The sequence below is a fragment of the Puntigrus tetrazona genome, chromosome 25 (assembly GCF_018831695.1).
Source record: "Puntigrus tetrazona isolate hp1 chromosome 25, ASM1883169v1, whole genome shotgun sequence".
NCBI lineage: Eukaryota > Metazoa > Chordata > Actinopteri > Cypriniformes > Cyprinidae > Puntigrus > Puntigrus tetrazona.
This window is the reverse complement of record NC_056723.1, coordinates 11,208,966-11,228,865: the sequence shown is the minus strand read 5'-3', so window position 1 is coordinate 11,228,865 and position 19,900 is coordinate 11,208,966. Positions and strand designations below refer to the sequence as shown.

The 19,900-nt window shown below is 36.4% G+C and overlaps 1 long non-coding RNA gene across 1 annotated transcript; it reads right to left on the bottom strand.

Moving 5' to 3' along the window:
• Positions 1–7,051: 7,051 nt before the first annotated feature.
• LOC122330927 lies at positions 7,052–19,135 on the bottom strand. The gene is made up of 3 exons (XR_006248099.1): positions 18,945–19,135; positions 18,313–18,405; positions 7,052–7,453 (listed from the first exon to the last, which is right to left on the bottom strand). It is a non-coding gene; the product is annotated as an uncharacterized LOC122330927 (long non-coding RNA).
• Between the last annotated feature and the right edge of the window lie 765 nt (positions 19,136–19,900).

Genomic DNA, 19,900 nt, shown 5'->3' with positions numbered 1-19,900 from the left:
TATGAGGATAGAGATATCCACACCACAATTCTCTTTTTGAAACATTTTTTATTTACTCACTGATGAGTGATTTATATACATTGACAGCCAATCGGAATCCACTCGACTTTAAAGAGCTAAAACGTTTAAAGCAGCAGATATTTACATTTACATTTAGTCATTTTGCAGACGCTTTTATCCAAAGCGACTTACAATTGAGAGTACAATATAAGTTATTATACAGGCATGAAACCCCAGTGGGATATGTCATCTTGCTGTGCGTGCTTTCGTGAAGCTGATATGGACAATAATCTTATTATTGTTATAGTTATCTTATAATAATAATTGCACGAAAGGCCATTCCGTAATGACAACTATAAATTTGCGATCATGTTCACATTACACATAACAATAACGATAACACTGGAGTCAGTTTTTAAACATTTTGTTCCAACTGATAAACGTCAAAAAACAATCTGGATCCACCTGACTTTTACAAGCATGTAGAGTGACACGTGACATAGTTTCAGTGCATGCTTATAACAAGAAAAAGTTAACTTCTAATCAAATCATTATAGCTGACTAATAATTATCACTCTCAAAGGGTTACTTCACCATAAAATAAAATTTGTTCATTAATCCCATATCTTCATGTTCCAAACCAGTTAAAGCTTTGTTCACCTTCGGAACACAATTATATAAGATATTTTTGATGAAAACCAGGAGGTTTGTGACCGTCCCATTGACTGCCAAGCAATGAACACTGTCGAGGTTCAGAAAAGTATGAAAGACATCGTCAAAATAGTCCATCTGCCATCAGTGGTTCAACCGTAACGTTATGAATGTGTTTATGTTAATATGTGTCAGCCTTGAAAAACACATGCTTTGTTTTCATTCAGTTGGACTCGTTCACTATTTGCGTTCATCGATGCTCTCCAAAATGGCGCTATTTGCCAAATCTGTTGTTTTCTTTCCATACAAAAAATATCCTTGTCGCTTCATAAAGTTACGGTTGAGCTACTGATGGCAGATAAAGCCTTCCGACAATGTCTTTCCTTTCTGCACCGTGACAGTGTAGGGGTAAGTAATTAACGACGAATGTTTAATTTTTGGGCGGAGTAACCCCTTCAAAGCCTCCTCGATGGCAGTGATGACAACTACAACATTTTTCATGATCTTTCCAGTTCTATGAGAACAGGGACATTCACCATAACATGACGGATAACAAAAGCGCACAGATATAATAAACGGAATATCATCGTATTTGGTGTCGGTATCCAAATAACTGTTGCTCTCGGCGTGAGTTCATAGCCATTGATAGGATTGATTACACGCGTGTCAGAGACGACGGCTTACTGCCGTTGCGAGGGGGAGGGTCAAGCGAGGCCGCGGGTGTGGCTTCTGTTTGAGGTTAGATCGAGAGGCGAAGAATAATAACTTCTCACCGTCATCCCTTTCAGTTGCAAAGAAGGTGTGTCCCAAACACATGCTGCTAAAAACAGCAGCTGCACCCTCCCATTTGGCCGGGAGACAACAACACCGATAACCTGCACACTCACTATTGGCCGGCGCAATCTTCGCTATCTTATACTTTTGTTATTGGTACACAGTGCAGTTGCTCTTTACTCTAACATCTGCGTACACAAGTTCACGTATAAACCCAGACATATGCACGCGTTCTTTACCCGTTTACTAGTCCAAACCACTCCGCAAAACATCACACGAAAGAATGACGAGCAAACAACTGGATGTTGTTTACTGAGGGGATTTCTCAGCTTGGCTGCTTTACAGCGTGCAATATGATGAGAACATTTAGTCCTATGCTGGACCATCATCACAGGCTAAACAAATGACACAGCAGCTAAGCTTGCAAGTGGTGGGAATGCAAGTCTAAAAAAAGAAAACCTGAATTCCTGTTCTCTCGGGTCGTTTCTCTTCCACCGTTTGGCAATCAGCAATGACTTGTTTCTCTGAGTATTTATCGAAGACATGTTCTAGTTACTAAGTGATCTCGATAAAATACACATACAGAGCAAGGAAATTTGTGGAAAACAAACTTGTGGTGTATGTGAGATTACTGCGCGAGTGGGAGATAATTACTGCTTTAAGGCATTTAATGACAGACACTGAGGATCTACAGTGACTTCAGACGTTACATATTTAAGATATTAAAGCAAGTTACAGTTAAAAGTGCTTTTGGGTGAAATTCTCAAATCTTGAGAGAATATGCAAAGGCCTTGTTTCATTGAAAAATTAAAATAAAGAACTATGAAATTGTTTCTTATTTAAAAAGAAAATAATAAAATTATTTTTATATATATATATATATATATATATATATATATATATATATATATATATATATATATATATATATATATATATATATATAAAAAAAGGCAGAACAGCGCAAAACAAAAAAACTCAAATAAAATCTTAATGATCATTAATTGTAGACATTGAAAATTTGGTCCAGGTTTCTTTAAATAAAAAAGCAGAACAACACAACAATAAAAATAAATAAATATAAATTATTATTTATATTTTCTTTTATTTTTTTACTTTTGTGTTGGGGGGGGAATATGACCTAAATGTTTTGGGGATATTTTGATTCACCTTTCTATATCTCTCAGATTCCAGGCATCAGATGTTACCAGTGGCTACATTCTTCACTCCTTGAATCACAGTTGTTTCATAACGTTGTCATAGAGCGACTGCTTTCACAGTTGGCGATTGCACGCTTGCGCGTGTTCTAGCACGTTTTCGCTGGTCTCTCTGCTGCACGTTTTGAATGCAAGGCAATAACGCTCAGCCCCTCGTCCTTGTGGTAGGCCTGCGATGAGTCACAGGTGAAAATTGGCTTGGTGATTTAGAAGCACTGTCTGACGGACACCGATGATTCAGTTGGATGGAGGGTTGCGGGGGAATGCTGGATTCCTCACTGCCTTTCTTTATCCCATTCATAAAAAAAGAGAGAAAAACACTTGAGCGGCCGCATCGCCTCCACCCCCGAATGTGATCTCCGCAGGTGGCTAGAAATGAATCGCTGCCCTCTCTCTAGAGAAAAGAGTGGCTTTGTGGGTAAAAAAAGAAAATAATTATCTCCCATCAAAAACATATACAGGTTACAGTTACCCCAAAGAACATGTATTTAATTATTGTATATTTGCATCATTTTCATAATTATTTGAATCACCTCAAATTCCATTAATGCAATATGCATATTACGTAAATATAAATAAAAAATGCATGATAAATATTTTTTGGGGGGGTGAACTGGACATTCGTTCTTTTTGTGTAGCTATATTTCACATCATTTATAGTTGTGACCTCTAACTTTATTCGCTAGAAGGAGGTCGGTTGCAACACTTATATGCAAATATTAATATACTTTGCATATATATGCATTTGATGTAACGACGTACCTGACAAAACGATGTTTAACCTGCATTGGCCGAGTGTGGAGGACTAAATGAAGTGTGGCACATGTATCTCAGTATTGCTTCTTTGAGTACGGCCAGCACAGATGACTCATCCGTAATGGCCATATCTGCTCTGTGTTTCGTGTGTTTCACACTGATCAAGACCTCTGTGTGTGTGTGTGTGATGGCAGATGAGGACACAGTCTGCGCCCCACATTGCAAGTAATCATAAAACACATTCGGCCCACACCTTCATAGAAATAGTGTGAGAAGCTGAAATCATGTTGAAGGGTAAGAGAACATGACACTGCGAGCAGAGTTTTGTGGTCAGCAACAGGCCGGTCCTAAATCTAACAGGATTATTCCAGACAGAGACATCGTTCGGGGTGGAAATCCATGTGCGGTGTTTATTGATTATGTAACTAAGTCAGCTGTACATAACAGGCTCTGAGATGTTCTGCTCTTCTGCTTTCACTGCTTCTATATATTTTATGTTCTTCAGCTTTAGGCTCCTTTATGCTGATTTGTATAGAAAGGAACTTGCTTCTGCTGTTTACTTTTTGAATGCTTTCTGTACGGTATGTTTCATTACTCTACCCTAGTAATAAATATAAATAATTTAATTATTTATTAACATATTTATTTAAAATGACTTCAACTTTAAGCATTTTTTAATAATGCACATGAGAAAATGTAACTTTTTTACATTTTGACCGATTAGTCACGTATTTTTGTATATATTCAAATTATTTGATTCCTACTTAAATGTATGATGTTTGGAAAAAAATCACCATGAACAAGTTACGTGCTAGTTTTGCGTGTATTTATTTAGTTTTTAAGATGCATACAATTGTAGCCATGAAATTAGCTTTAGCAAAACAAAATCTTTTCATAAGCAGATTGTATGGAAATTGTTGATTCATAATGGTGGGTATGAGACACTGCAGGCTTTTTTTAAATGCTTATAATTTCTAAAGGCGAATTTTGTCATCTTTTGGCCTAACTACGAGCGTTGCTAATCATTTAAATATCACAGCCAATCAGAAGCGTATATGTGGGCGGGCTTTCGCAACTAAATGGATACGTTTATAATCTAATTAATAAATATTAAAGCTTTTTGACATCATTAAATGTACATACTGAGTGACTCACGACATCTGTTAAGGAATACGCTCGGTAGATCGTAGTAATTTCACAGTTTTAAAGGTCATTTTTGCTTCAAATTGGTTTCAAAAACATTTTTGTTGCTTTCGGTATGGCTAAAAGATCACGCAATATGATATAAACTCACGTTGGACATGTTTAACTTTGAATAAAGCACACAATCACTTGTGATTATCTACTGTCATACTATAACTTGGTATGTTGTTATTCCAGCTGCAGAGTCGCAGAAATAGAGACGTTGTCGCGAGTTAGGAGAAAAATTTGGAAAACGCCGAAAATATACTTTTTATGATGTGTCGCAGCGTCACGTGTGGTTAGGACACGGTGATAAGATAGCTCACCTAAAAATGTCGTTCCAACGAGAATACCTTTCATTCGCAAAGTAAAAAAAAATAGCGGCTTTATTCAACAATTGGTCTCATCCGGTATCACATAAATAAAAAACATATTCAACATACATTCAGATCAAAGAGTAAACAATGTTTCCGCACACATGCATCACATATGCCGTTGAAAAACGTTATTTTCTGTTTTCTTTGCGCGCAAAAAGTATTCTCGTATCTTCATAAAATTACTGTTGAACGACGGCTCACGGGCTATTTTAACGATCTCCTTTTAACATTTCGGAGAAATGAACACTTCATTGGTTTTATCGAAGATGAGCGAAGGTCTTACAGGTTTGGAACAACATGAGGGTCAGTAATCAACAGCAGAATCATATTATAAAGGCGTATTATATTATATACCTTTTAAGACTAAGATTTCCAGAAATGTTTTCACCGCCGTCATTTCATCATTTCGAAAACAAAGGACCAGCTTTCCTCTGTGACCCATGTCCTCGTATATTCACTGTCAGATGCTGGAGCACACAGGCCCATAAACAGCCCTTAATTAAACATTAAAGAAGCTTGCATATTTAATGGACCTGACCGTAGAGTGACCAGGTGCTATAATGCAGCTGAATTGGTGATCAGGCTCATATTGTGCGACGGGTTTTTGTGCCGCCCCAGATGGCCAGATTGTGTCTTTTCAGAAAGCGCCGGCCAGATGCACCCAGGCGATTATGAGGTTTTTCACATCAACTCGGCTCCTTAAAGAGATCAGCCATGGTTGTCTTTCCCCCGATCTGTTGCAGTTATGTCTGAATCGTGCGTTGCCGCCCAGTATCGCCCTCAAAAACACACAGTCGCACGAGCCGCATGTGCTCAGAGAGAAGTGAAACCCAGCACGCTTTTAGGAAGCCTGCGCTGTGACTTTAAAGGGCTGGACGTCCTGCCCATCTTGTACCTCTTTTTTTTTTTCCTCTTCCAGTGTGTGTGTGTGTGTTTGCATGTGTGTTTTCTCGTAACGCTCCTCGGCGAAGACTCCACACAGTCACATGTGCTCGGAGGGAGAGCTCTTGGCTCATTTTTCCACAGACAGTTCACATGCAGGCAGGGCACTGAAACTCTGGCAGCGAATCACAGTTGAATCTTTAATGGCTTTGTGTGTGTGTGTGTGTGTGTGTGTGTGTAAATGTCTGAACAGCTGCCAGCACAGCCCTAGCGGCGGTAGGATATCTCTCCACAGGGCTGAATGCTACATGTGACTGGGGGTGTATTTTAACTGGATTATGTAAGCGCTCTGGCTGAGTCTATGCACTGCACACGGATAGAGATGGCTGTACATGATTCTCAGGCTGCATGCTCTCTTACCGGTGTTCATTTCCAAGATTAAGTCATTCCTGCACAGAACCATCAGATAGCGCAGACTTTGGCCCTTGTGTTTGTACACCTGCCTTTGTGCATGTGCTTTTTTGGGGAAAGTATTTTGGTAGTATTGATGATGGGGAAATCAACCTAGAAATAGATTACTTGTAGTTGACTTACTTTTTGACTTATAGTTACTTTCCATTGGTTAGATATTAAACTGGTGTAGGAAACATTTTAGCATCCGAAAAACTACTAGCTTTACCATTAATGCCAACTTTTTCTTGATTTGGATATTGATGAATGAATCTAAATGTATTTTCTCTGGACCTTGCCTTGTTATTTTATATATATATATATATATATATATATATATATATATATGTGTGTGTATATATATATATTATCCTTTTATGAGTTATTATTAATATTTTAAAAATTATTAATATTTTATATTATAATAATAATTACCTTTTTTGTTTTATGTGCTTATTTTAATAGTATTTTAAAACTTGCTTTCTTTTTTAGTTTTAGTCATTTTAGTTTAACATTTACTTTACATATCTATAATTGAATTCAAACTTGTTTTGTATTGTTTTCTGTTGATAGTTAATGTTCACTAGTACATAAATAATACATAAATAAATGAACACAGTACACATGCATATATAATGTAAACAATCACTTTTATTTTAGACCCAATTAATTGTGACTTGACATCATTAGTGTTAATAAGATAACAGTAAATAAGTGACATTTGTTACACATATATGATGTGTGTGTTTATATAAATTCTCTTATGCACACACACAAGATTTTTATTTTTAGGCGTCGTACCCCGATAATTATAAGGCAGGGCAGGGCAGGGCTTGTGGTGAGAAGGTTGTGAACTCTTGTGTGAAAACTGCGGAGTCAAGTGAAATGAGCCCAGATCAATTAGACATGTTTCTGCTAGACTGCACATGCTCGCGATGCTTACTTGGGTTTACAGGCAGAGAGAAAAAGAGCCAGAGAGCTTCACTCTGTGTTGACATGCAGAAGGGCTGATTTAATGGTATCAGCGCACACAGCACCGAGCTGATCACCCACAATCCTTCTGCAGCCTGTAACTCAGTCACAGTGACCGCGGCCTGGGCCGGACGAGCTGCTCTGGACAGCAGCGTACTTATTCTGCAGTTATTCCGAATGACAGCAGATCTCCTGGTTTCATGTAAAAATGAAGAAACAGACATTCAGAATCAAATAATTGTTTACTGAATGCTAAACAGTCTACACTGTGAACTAGATACTACTTCATAGTAGTACTGTTTAGCTGCTACATTGTTTTCACATGACATTATTCAGAGTCAAGCAGAAAGCGGCATACAGGTTACAGTAAAAAAAAAAAAAAAAAAGAGCAACTTAAATGTAACTTAATTGAACCTAAAAATGTATTTAATTTAATTACAGATTTTTTAAAAAATCATAAGTGCAAGAAATAAACTTTAAAATTCCACCATGGAATAAAAATCTTTACTTTTTACCTCACAATTTTTACTGTTTAAATAAAATGTAAAATTACATAATGTTTTTTTTTTTTTTTTTGCCTATGACACTTTTTTTGTTACTACCATGCAATGAAAATAAAAAAATCTATATCTTTTAAATTAAATAAAACATTACGTGTAAAATTAAATTAAATTCAGTGTAATTAAATTATTATTTTATTTGATTTGTGTAAAAAAAAAAAAAAAAAAAAAAAAAAAAAAAAAAAGTTTTAAATCACACTGGAAATGAAAATAGAAAATACAGCCGTAAACATAGCATGCTAGTCTGCTGTACTGAACATATCTATTATCATTTCATTATTTACACCATCAACACAGACTTTCATTACCGTATCAATATTTTCACACGACATCCAGTCATATGAAAATGTATTACATAAGAGTCGGTTTGAGTCCATCTATCTTTCTCAGTTCCCATAGTTATTCTGTTCTCAAGCAGGCCATCTGATATGAGCATCACAGACCTGTTTATAAATGCCATTATGAAACCAGATCTGTCAGCAGCAGACAGAGAGAGGCTCTTCCTTGAGCCGCGAGCAGCAGCAGACACAGTGCCCATGTGGATTGGCATAAGGTGGCACCCTGAGCTTCAGCGCTAGACATTAAGGGCTCATGCTCACGATGTTACTTGGGTTTACAGAGAAAGAGAGCCAGAGCCAGAGCAGCCTGCAGACTTCACGAAACTTTCCATATAGCTCGTAAAAAAAAGCATGTTCAGAAAATAAATATGGCTTCAGCCATAATGTGCCATGCTGTCTGAACTGGACAGGGTCACTGTGGGTAACAGAGAAGAGTGTCCTTCATGTTTTAGAAGGAATTTAATGGACACTTGGTGAATCAGCTTTGAAAAGCATTTAAAGCTTTTTTTATTATTTTAAAATTATTGTTATTTTTTAAAATTGTTTAGTACATAAAGTTGTAATTCTAAATTAGAATTACAACTTTTTTCATATTTTATTTGATCAAGTTTGAGTTTTATAAATATTAAGAAAAATGTTTGTATTGTTTTAGTTAACTATAACATACAGCATACCAATTCAATTATTAAATTATATATGAATTATATTATATTGTATTCATATATATATATATATTTTTTTTTTTTTAAATAATATTTAGATATGTTTATATATATTTACTTTTAAATATATAATCATAATCCATTAAAATATTTAACAATATTTAAGATGTTTAAATATCATGAAACAAAAATTCTATTTCTTTGTTTTAGTTAACTATCCCTGTGTGTATGTGTATATATATATATATATATATATATATATATATATATATATATATATATATATATATATATATATATATTCAGCAATACAAATTATCAAACAAATAAATGTTTATTAAAATATTTAGAAAATGCTAATAATATTTAAATATTTTGCACATTCACTTTTAAACATGTAGTTTATATAATCGTTTTAGAATCGTTAATGTATTTAAAAGTAGGCATTAATTAAACATGTATTGCTTAAATGCATGAATTCATGTTAATGATGTCTTTTAAGCACTTTTAAGCTAAATATTCCCTTCATTACGCATTACATTGTGACTTTGATCTGGTCAAATATTTAATTGCTTATTTTGATGTTTAGTGCCTTGCTTTAAAAGGTCATGGTCCCTTTCGTGGAATGACACACAGACGTTCAGCCATAGTTTGAGAGCTCCACATCCCTTTCACACTGCCACGGCAACGGTAACGAGAGCTTTACATAAGTTTCTACCATTTTTTTTTTCCTCTCATAGACTTGCATAACTTTCGGAGGCCTGCACCAGGGCTGTATTTCTTTTGTTTGGATTTCATCCCGAATTTCAAACATTAAAAATGGCTTGGCTCAGATCCAGTTTCTGGGTTCTGTGGGATAGCCTTGAGACTTGGTGGCGGAGAAACCAAACCGGAGTTTTCTTTCAAACGTACGTCCTGCTGAGTGAAGAAAAAAAAAACAACAAAAAAAACGCTTTTCATAAAGGGATGTGAACCGGCTTTGTTTACAAAACCCTCAAGACTATCTCAACCTTTGCGGCCCTTGCTTCACGCACAGTGCTTTAGATCTTCAGATCCTGTTTTACACATTTATGAATAGCTAGTTGTATTGAAGTAGTTGTGACGTTTCCTGAAGGAAAAATGAGATCTCTTTGATTTCGCGTAGACGGCAAATATAGACTATAACTGTAGGTCTCCTGCTTCTCCGATGTTCTTTCCTTGCTGTGACACCACTCACATCCCATTTATGTAAATATGTCAGCGTTTAACTGTGTGAAAGAAGTCGAAACCGCAAGATTCAGACTTTTTCCTCGTTTACTTCAGAATTTTGACTTTTTCTCAGAATCCCGAGTTCACATCTCATAATTCTTTTCTTTCTTTTTTTTTCGCGAAAGTTTTGCTCCTCAGAATTCCAAACATTCTCACAATTCTTAGGAAAAAATGTCAGAACTTTGAGATATAAACTTTCTATAATATAAATATAAAATTATATAATATATATAAATATAAAATTCTGAGAAACAAGTCAGAAATGTGAGATATAAACTCAAAATTCTGACTTTCCACGACAATATAAAAAAATGATTTCTTTCTGGATTTTATATTTTTTTAATTTATCATATCAGCAAGTTTTTAATGACACAATTCCAACCATTTCCTCAATTCTTAGCATAAAAGACATAAACGTGCGATTCTGAGAAAGAAAAGAGTTAGAATTATTTTTCATTTTTCATTTTACAGAGTTTACATCTGAAAATACTTTTTTACTGTCTTTTTTTTATCTCGGAATTGCGCGAAATATCTTTTTGAGAGGAATTAAGAAAAACTGCACAATTGCAAAATTCTGAACAAAACAAAATTTTGAAACTTTTCTACCAATTCTGAATTAGCATCTAAATTTTTCCAGCTCGCGATTCAGAATTGTTTTCCTCATAATTGTGTTTAAATCTTGCAGTTCTGTTTTTTTGACAGAAAATGAAAAAAAAGAAATGTACTTTTTCTAAAATGGAGACTTTTTATCTGACGATTTTAGCTGTTCCCGCAATTTTGAGGAAAATAAATTGGAGTCGTGAGATACAAACTCGCATTTACTGTGTGTTTTCAGTCAACTCTGGCTGAAATAATTTTTTACTAAACAGCAGAAAGGTCCAGGATGAGGATGAACGTTTGTAACTGTGTGTGTGTGTGTGTTAAGCATGTGTGTTTGCGCACGCTCTCAAACAGAGTGTATTTACTCAGACAGAGTCTACGCATCGGTAAAAGCAAATAGCCTTGATGTTTTATAATATGCACAAATGTAAATGAGTAACAGCAGAGGAGGTGTTGTTAGTGAACTTGAAGACTTTTCATATGAGCTACTTTTATGGGTCTTTTTTGATCCCCTCTTCACTTTTACTTTCGCTTTATGGACAAGAGCATCGTTTTAGGAGAAACATCTGAGACTGAGTGATTTGCTTCAGGAAGTGATTTGAATAAGACAAAGCGGGACGGGGGGAGGTGTCGGGGCAGCAGGCGGAGAGACGTGACAGACGTGTCTGAGAGGTTCTGTCTCTGCTCATGCGATTGCTGTGTCTAGGGACAGCCCTGCGAGGGGTTACGCACTTTCTCCAAATACACGTGACATGTTGTCCCCGTCTCAGTCAATCCTCCCCCTGCTCTCGCCGTCTTCTTACCCTGGCCTTCGCTCAGACTTTCTTATCTTGTTCGCTCCGTCTTTCCTCTGAGTGAAATCGGCGCGCACATGCATATAAACACACACACACACACACAAGCTACGCTAGCACCCGCGCGCTAGCGTCACTGCTGCCCGACTACATCAGAGGCTCGAGGGAAGCCAGGGAATGTTCACATTGTACAGCTTGGGAGAAATTAGTTCGCTTAATGTATACCACATGTGCTTTACCAACCTGAGACGCCTGGCTTTGTTTTGCCCGTCTCATATATTCATCACACACATGTATATGTATGTGTGTGTGTGTGTGTGTGTGTGTGTGTGTGTGTGTGTGAATGACTAAGTATTTCATTGTTTTAGGTTATATATGCACAAATGTTTAAGTATATAAATGAAGCAAATATATAAAGAACATAAAGTAGTTGCTAAAACATTTGTCTGTCAGCTGGAGTGTTTATTTTGGACCCTGTTTGTACATTTTCAGATTACTGTCCCAGATCTTGCCAAAACACCAACCAACTAGGTCAATCTGACCCAGGAGTCGCAGCATAAAAGGAAACCGAAGGTCAGTGGGGAGGGGATCCCGTTACTGGGGTCCGATCTTGCTGCCCAAGGTGAGGACGAACTCCCTTTTTTGCTTCCCTAATTTTATCCTCACCCTTCCCCCTCATTACATTAACCCTTCCGTTGAAGCCAGCATTCCCCGGTCAACAGCCGAAACTTGCCGTGCAAGTGGTTTTACGCTACCAATTAGGCGTCCACAGACCAAGCAGGAATGCTCGAGCCCACAGTTAATCATAGAGGACTTCAGCCGTTAACAAAGCTTTGGTTTTCCATCCTTATAAAGTTCAGGATCTGCTTAAGTTTGTTGCGCAAGAGTCTGTATATCCTATTGAGGTTTGGTGTGGGGAGGATGATGAGCGGGTTGCTTTTTGATGGACCGTGGTTCAGTCTGGCCCAAGTCAAGCCTCATTTCTGGAGAAGCGCTGCACCAGGGGAATGTGAGAATCAGTCATCCGGGATTAGGACTCATCTGTCTTCAGAGTAAGAAAGACGCATTCGAGCCAGTAGAAGCTTTGGTGAGCTGAATTAATTGCGCCACAAAAATGTAAAGTTTTAAAGCACCGTTTTAATCCTCAAATGAGAAAAAATATACACTAATATACAAATATACACAATACACTCTTAAATAATGAGGAATAAAAGCCTCTTCATTTCATAAAAAATGTATACATGTATTTCATAGTTTAAAAAAAAAAAGTGACTTTATATCTATCTATCTATACAGTGTGACCAAATATCACTTTAATAGCAATAAATAGCAGTTTTTTTATGGAATTGTGACTTTATATCTCACAATTTTCAAACCTATCTGATTATGGTAACTTTTTTCTCACAATTGTTGAGAAATTTTGCAATGTGACTTAAAATGTCACAATTACGACTTTTATGTCTTTATATCTCTTTATGGCAGCTTTTTTCTCATAATGGCATTTCTCATTGCAGCCACTGTTTTCTCGTAATTATAACTTAGTATCTTACAATGCGACGTCCAGTTTTGCAGCTGCGACTTTGTTTCTTGTGAAAATGCGACTATGTATATTTTATAATGTCTTTTATATTTTATTATGGCAGATTTTATTTTAATAGCTGCTTAATATTACATACCATGTTTCTTTATATTCAAAATGGCAGTATTTTCTAAAAACGTGATTTAAAACCTGTTTCTTTTAAATTGCTGCGTATTTTAAAGTGTGTCTATATATCTTACATGGCAGCTTTTTTTCGTGACGCAGCTTAAAGTCTCACAGTTGTTTCTTTTAAATGGCGACTGTTTATCTTCCAATGTATCTAGAAATCTCACGGCGACATTTTTTCTGGTAATTTCATATAATTTTTAATAATCACAAAGCGGACCGATGAGCTTTCAGTTCTTTAAAGGTGTAGCATTTTAATCTTGCACAAGAGTCATACGGGTGTACAAAGAGATGAGGTTAGCAAATAACATGAGACCATTTGGCCACTCTGACGATTGAAATAAGTTATGGCGAAACATTTACTTCTCGCTAACTGCTGAGCACTTTGTATCTTGCCTCTGCCAGTTATCTTGAAATGGCAAAGGGTTGAGCTGAAATCATAAATCACGTGCAGTGGAAATTTCACGCTTCAGTTCACTAAATGAAAGAATTGAATTGTGGGAGAAAGGCTAAACATTGACTTTTTATAATCTGATTCTTTTAGCCTAATTGTGGGGGCCGGTTCCTCTGGGTCAGGGTCACTAGATTTAAATCAACACCTAAAACTGTGGATGACCCAAATAGCCAGCATTGCTTTGTAAAGAATTGGAAATACTGGAGGAGTGATGGGGGATGGGGTGTCTGACGTCAATGAGCCCGTGCCAGAAATGTGCTTGTGCATGTGTGTGCAAGTGTGTCTACGTGGGTGTGTGTAGGCATAAACGCCTGAGTGTGTGTACTGTTTCCATGTGAGTGTCTGGGAGAGATAACACACAAATGAACCATTCTGTGACTGTGTGTGTGTGTGTGTGTGTGTGTGTTAGCTCCAGAAGCTGCAGTCTCAGCAGGGAACACGGTCAAATTTTAAGTACACCCTACTGGAATTTGAGTAGACAAAGCCCTTTTTTCCTGCTCTAAACAAAACCTGCATGACGCAGGATTACACGAGACACCATTGGAAAACTCGGTTGTTTAGAGGGGTTGTTGTTACATTAGATGTGCTAACGCTTCATCATAAGCTTAGCTGTAATTGTACACTACTGTAACCTGTATAAGTGTATGATACAGTCCATCTGATAACAAATGTACATTTCTTCTGTAAACGTCACCTCCTAAATTATATATATATATATATATATATATATATATATATATATATATATATATATATAACATATTAATAAAAACACTTTAAAATATTATTATATAAATAAATTATTTTATTTTAAAATATACATTTTCAATATATATATATATATATATATATATATATAGTATATATATATATATATATATATATATATATATAATATATTCTTTAAATATATATATTTATATATATATATATATATATATATATATATATATATATATATATATATATATATATATATATATATATATATATTTGAATAATATATTATAGCTATACAAATATGTAATATTTAATATTGTTGAACGTTTTTATAATATGATTAAATGTCAATGTTATTTTGGCTAAATAAATTATATAAATACATAATTGCCTGGATATTTAAGATCCTAATTTTAATTTATTTTTTTATCTGTAAAATATATACCAATATGTGATATGATATACATTTTTATCATTTCTAAAATATAAATTATGTATACACTTTCAAGTAGATAAATTATATTACATATTTGTATGGCCATTTTATATGCTAATGTAATATTTAAATCCTAAGTGTTAAAAACGTTGTTGTTATTTGCTGAAGCACAGATTAGCGTGGGAAAAAGCACAGGAAGCGAGGATGGCTAATTACACGGAGATAAGGAGTATCTCATTTCCAGAGGAAATGTGTGGAGGCTATTTGTGAAAGGATCTGTGCATTCACACAAAGAACAAAGAAGTAAAGAATTTAAACCAATCTGACTGCTGCGTCTTTCATGCATTGTAACCATGCTTTTGTGTTTGTTAACTCTGCCAAATACAAAAACGTACAAAAGCAGCTAAAGACCCTACTAAAAGCATTTCATAGATAAAGATGAGAAAGCTGACTATTAGCTCCCTTAAACAGTAGTGCATGGAATTCATGGGAGTTGTGATCTAGAGGTCAAAGGTCGAGGGCCTGCAAATCTTACCACATCCAAGACCAATGATGTGTCCGTTCAGCCTTCAAACAACATGAAAGTAGCACTCGTGTGACAGGAAAGCAGTGAATCATGACTCGACTGTGACATCTGTGCCATAATACCCGGAATACACAATTGTTTAATCACAATAGAAGGAAAACTGACAATAAAACAAATAACATAAAAGAAAAGTCAGACAGCTACTCCGAATCAACCTGGGGTCAGATGCCTTGCTCAAGAGATCAAAAATGAAAGGATGAAACAATTTTATGTGTGTTTTTTTAATATTATTTCAGTGTGTTTTATGTTTTTTATAATATTATTTTTTATATATATATATATATATATATATATATATATATATATATATATATATATATATATATATATATTTTTTTTTTTTTTTTTTAAGCTTAATATAATAATTTAATATCTGATATATGTATTATTAGACATTATTTATTGTCTGAAGTATGCTTGATGTAAACACAAGCACATTATACTTGTACTTATTTACTTCACAACATAAAATACATCAGTAATACTACCTTGTGATTTTTATTTACCTTGTCATGTTATTTTTGTACTTGTCTTAAGAATGTGGTTGCTAACAAGTGGCTAAATGGGACTACAGAGGTTGTCAGGAAAATTAACCGTTCTCTTTAGCGATCCGGGACGAAAACCCCGGGGTTGCATTTCAGTGTAAATGGACCAAAACGGAGACTTTTGAAAACGGTGGCGTGGCTGTGGAACATTCGCTCTGCGTATCCTTGACAACCGCGTCAACAATAACATCATGCTCTTGTACCCCTAGATATGCGTTGATATCCCCATTCGATCGCTCCAAGCACGCCGACTCGTCCGCCATCTAAGCAATTGGGTATCTACCGATGGTTGTACCTGCTTGAATGGTCATGTGACATGCATTTTAGGTTGCGTAGAAGATCGTTTTCATTCTAAAACTCACTCGTGTGAACGGGGCCTAAAATGCTGCCTGTAGCATTTTTAAACGTCAAATTTTGAGGATGGAAAACGGTTGAACGTTAAGTGTAACCGTGGCAAAAGTTATACGTTTGGGGGGAAAAAAAATGCCTAAAATTGTTGCAATCACAATTAACTCAGGCAGAAATGCGCAGCTTGTTGCTAGGAGACGCATACAAATAATAACTATGTGTTTTTAAATCATCTGTTTCATCTCTGTGAATTAAATCTGAAACCTGCAGGCTGGCTCTGTCCTACATCAGCTAGCGTTAACTTGTCCATACTGTATTTTGGCTTGTATTAACATGGCACGTACTGCAGCCTATATAGTGACTTAGCAGGTTCCAAGATGCTGCCTTACAAGTGAGCTCCCTATGTGCAGGTTTGTAATGGTGTAAAGATCAAGGTAAGGTTTCATCGACCCACTAAAAGGGACCAGAACAGTTCTGCTGGTTTATTTCAGTTCAGTTTGTGGGCCTCTCTAAAATGACATTGACTTAGCTGGTGCCCCACTTCCTCTGCTCGGCCACTTCCTTTCCTGTCAGCCGCGAGCTTACGGGAACAGAGTGACGCAAGACTAAACAGAGCAGCACTAAATGTTTTAGTGACTCATTGCTTGAATATCAGCCAGTCTAATGTATGTTACGTACAGATTCCTAGCTCTCCTCCCTCACGACCAACAGAAACAAGCATCCATCATGTTCAGCCTTAGGCAGCAGAGACGGATGCAGAATACACCCCTGCGAACCACATCAGCACAAAGCAGCTTTACATCGGGATAGGCTGACGATTGTGTCTGTAGGGCGGCACTTGATTTTAGCTCTCGAGGACTGATTGGATCGTGAGTTATTTGGTTGGAGTTAAGGGGCTGGTGACATCAAACAAAAACAATTTAAGAGGCAGAGCGAGTTATTAGATTCTGATGACAGATTATGAAGACTTATGACAATGTTTTGCCTGTTTTTTCTTTGCAATAGCACGTGCCGATTAATTGTGCGTAATAAGGTTATGAACACACATTTTAAGTTACGTTTGACCTTAGTTTGTCGTTTTTTTAAAGAGTTTGTTCCAAACCCCTGTGACTTTCTTTCGTCTGCTAATAAAAAGTAATAAATTCTCTCAAACTCATTTTGTCCACACAATGAAAGTCAATGGAGTTCAAAAACAAACCATTGGACCCCAACTTTTTGGACGGAAAAAAAAGGCACACGTTGTTTACTAAATTCCACACGTCATACTAATAAGAAACAATACTTCAAACCACAGGTCGAACCACCCAAGTTGCAGTGCTGTTTATGAATGTTTGTTGGAATTATGGTTTTGTGAAATGTTGAGCTGCATTATGCCGGTAACAATGGATCTTGCAACCCTAGATTCTGTAAGGAAAAACAGACTTTTACAGCAAGTCTTCTTAAAGAGATTGCTCACCCGTTTTCTCACGCTCTTGTTGTCTCCAACCGGCATTACAGACTACAAGTTATTTATAACTCTTTTTGTCCAAGCAATGACCCAGGCGACCCACATTTTTCAAAATACCTTCTATGATCTTCTTAAATATCTTGCATAGAATAAAGTCACACAGGTTTGAAATGTCATGAGAGCGAGTAAAGGTCTGCGCTTCAATTGCTTTTCATTCATGAAAATGTCATATTTAAAGAGAAAAATCATTCACTCGTGATTCCAAAATCCGTGTGACTTTCTTTCTTCCTTGTAACACTAAAGAAGTTATTTTGGAACACGCTTCTTACCGTATGGACAAAAACACTGAGACATTTCTCAAAATATATCCAAAGGTCTGGCATGAAACTAATCTGACTGACTAAATCTGATATAATGACTCATCACAGGGCGCAGCTGATTGGTTCTTTTTTGTATCTCAGAATACTAGACTGGTGTTTGCTGTAGCAGTTGCAATACGGTTCGGAAACACTCCACCTTCCCCAGCTCCACCTGTATAGATCTGATTCATGTATGCCATATGGGGGTTATTTCTTATATGTTATATGTGCAGCAGCAGTATTTCTTACATGCTCACAGCGGTCTGTTGTGGACGTATTGGCAGTAGCGAGTCTCTGTACCTGCTCTGCTGCAGCAGTGTAGCAGATGTATTCCACCAAGACCTATTCCAAAAAAATAAAGCAAATTTCGTTACCTTTTGAAACTTAAAAGGGTTCAATTTGAGCAATGTTTTTGACATTGTCATTGCGCTCTTCCAAAAAAGATGAATTGCACATATACTTACACGTTTACACACCTCGGTTATCTAGCGACCCTACTTTTCACAAAAAAAAAAGTGAAAAAAGGATTTTTTTTATATTTTAAAACAAAAAGGGGGAGAAGAGAATGATACCAGGTCACTAAATACCTGAGGTATGCATTTATGGGCATTTACTCACCACCATGTTGTTCCTAACTTGCGTGACTTTGTATTTGTAATATTGTTAACCAAACAGCTTGTATGGACAAATAAATAAAACACATATTTCTCAAGATATTACATTTTGTTTAATTATATAAATTACCTATTTTGAAAGTAAATGAACTATTTTTCAATCGTCAAAGCGTGCAATGACATTTTACTTCACGAAAATGAATTTCCCGTACAGGTTTATGTCTCGTAATAATAATGAATAATGGTGTTCAATCTCAGCGTGGTTACCTTGACCCCCAGTAACGCAGTGTTTGTTGATGAGGCCCTTATCATTGCTTCTCATTACGTTCAGGATCCCGTGTGCTTGTGGCGTCTTGGCCATGTGCACTTTGTACTTATCCTCCCACTCTCTTTTTCACATGGCATCTGCTCTGTCCTCCTCCTGCACCGATCGCGTCAGCAGCGCTCAGTCATCCGACCGGCATGAAGCACTGGAGGCGGGCACAGAGTACACCAAAACCCCCTTTCACCCTCCTCTTTCCTCCGCAAGCTCCTGCAACCACCCTGTCTCTGTGCTAAAAGGCTCTAGGCACCTGTTTGAAATCCTTTAAAGCAATGTGCTATACTGTTAATTGAAAATCTCTGTCTTTTAGCCTGTTGTTCTTGCTGAAGTTTTATGAAATCACTGTAACGCACGGCCTTGAGTGGCTTTTTGCGCTATTTTTTGCTTCAGACGCCTCTTGTGTATGTCTGAACTGCGTCTAGGCAGAAATGATGATGTATGCAATGACAGACGGTTTAAGAAAGAAACAGGTCCACAAATAGACCCGTTTTCTGGATCCACTGGAGAATTCGAGCCCCACTTTACCACAAGCGCCTCTCATTTTGCTTGTGCCCCAAGCCAAAGGAACCACTGGGAAATTAAAACAGAAATTATTAGATCACCTACTAAAACACGCTATGTAAAAATGAAAAAAGACACACAAATAAATAAATATTGTTCAAAAAAGTGACAAAAATAGGGTCATTTCATGTAAGACTTTTGGGAATTTATGGCAATAGAGAGACTAGTTATTTGTAAAGTTGCAAGACTTTTCAATGTTGTTTCAAACCTGTGCCACTTTCTGTGAAACACAGAAGCAGATGTTTAGCAGATTGTCCTGGCTGCTCTTTTCCGTTGTTGAGCTCCAAACAAGCACAACGAATTCAAGTAGCATAATAGTGCACAAGCATTTACAACAAGA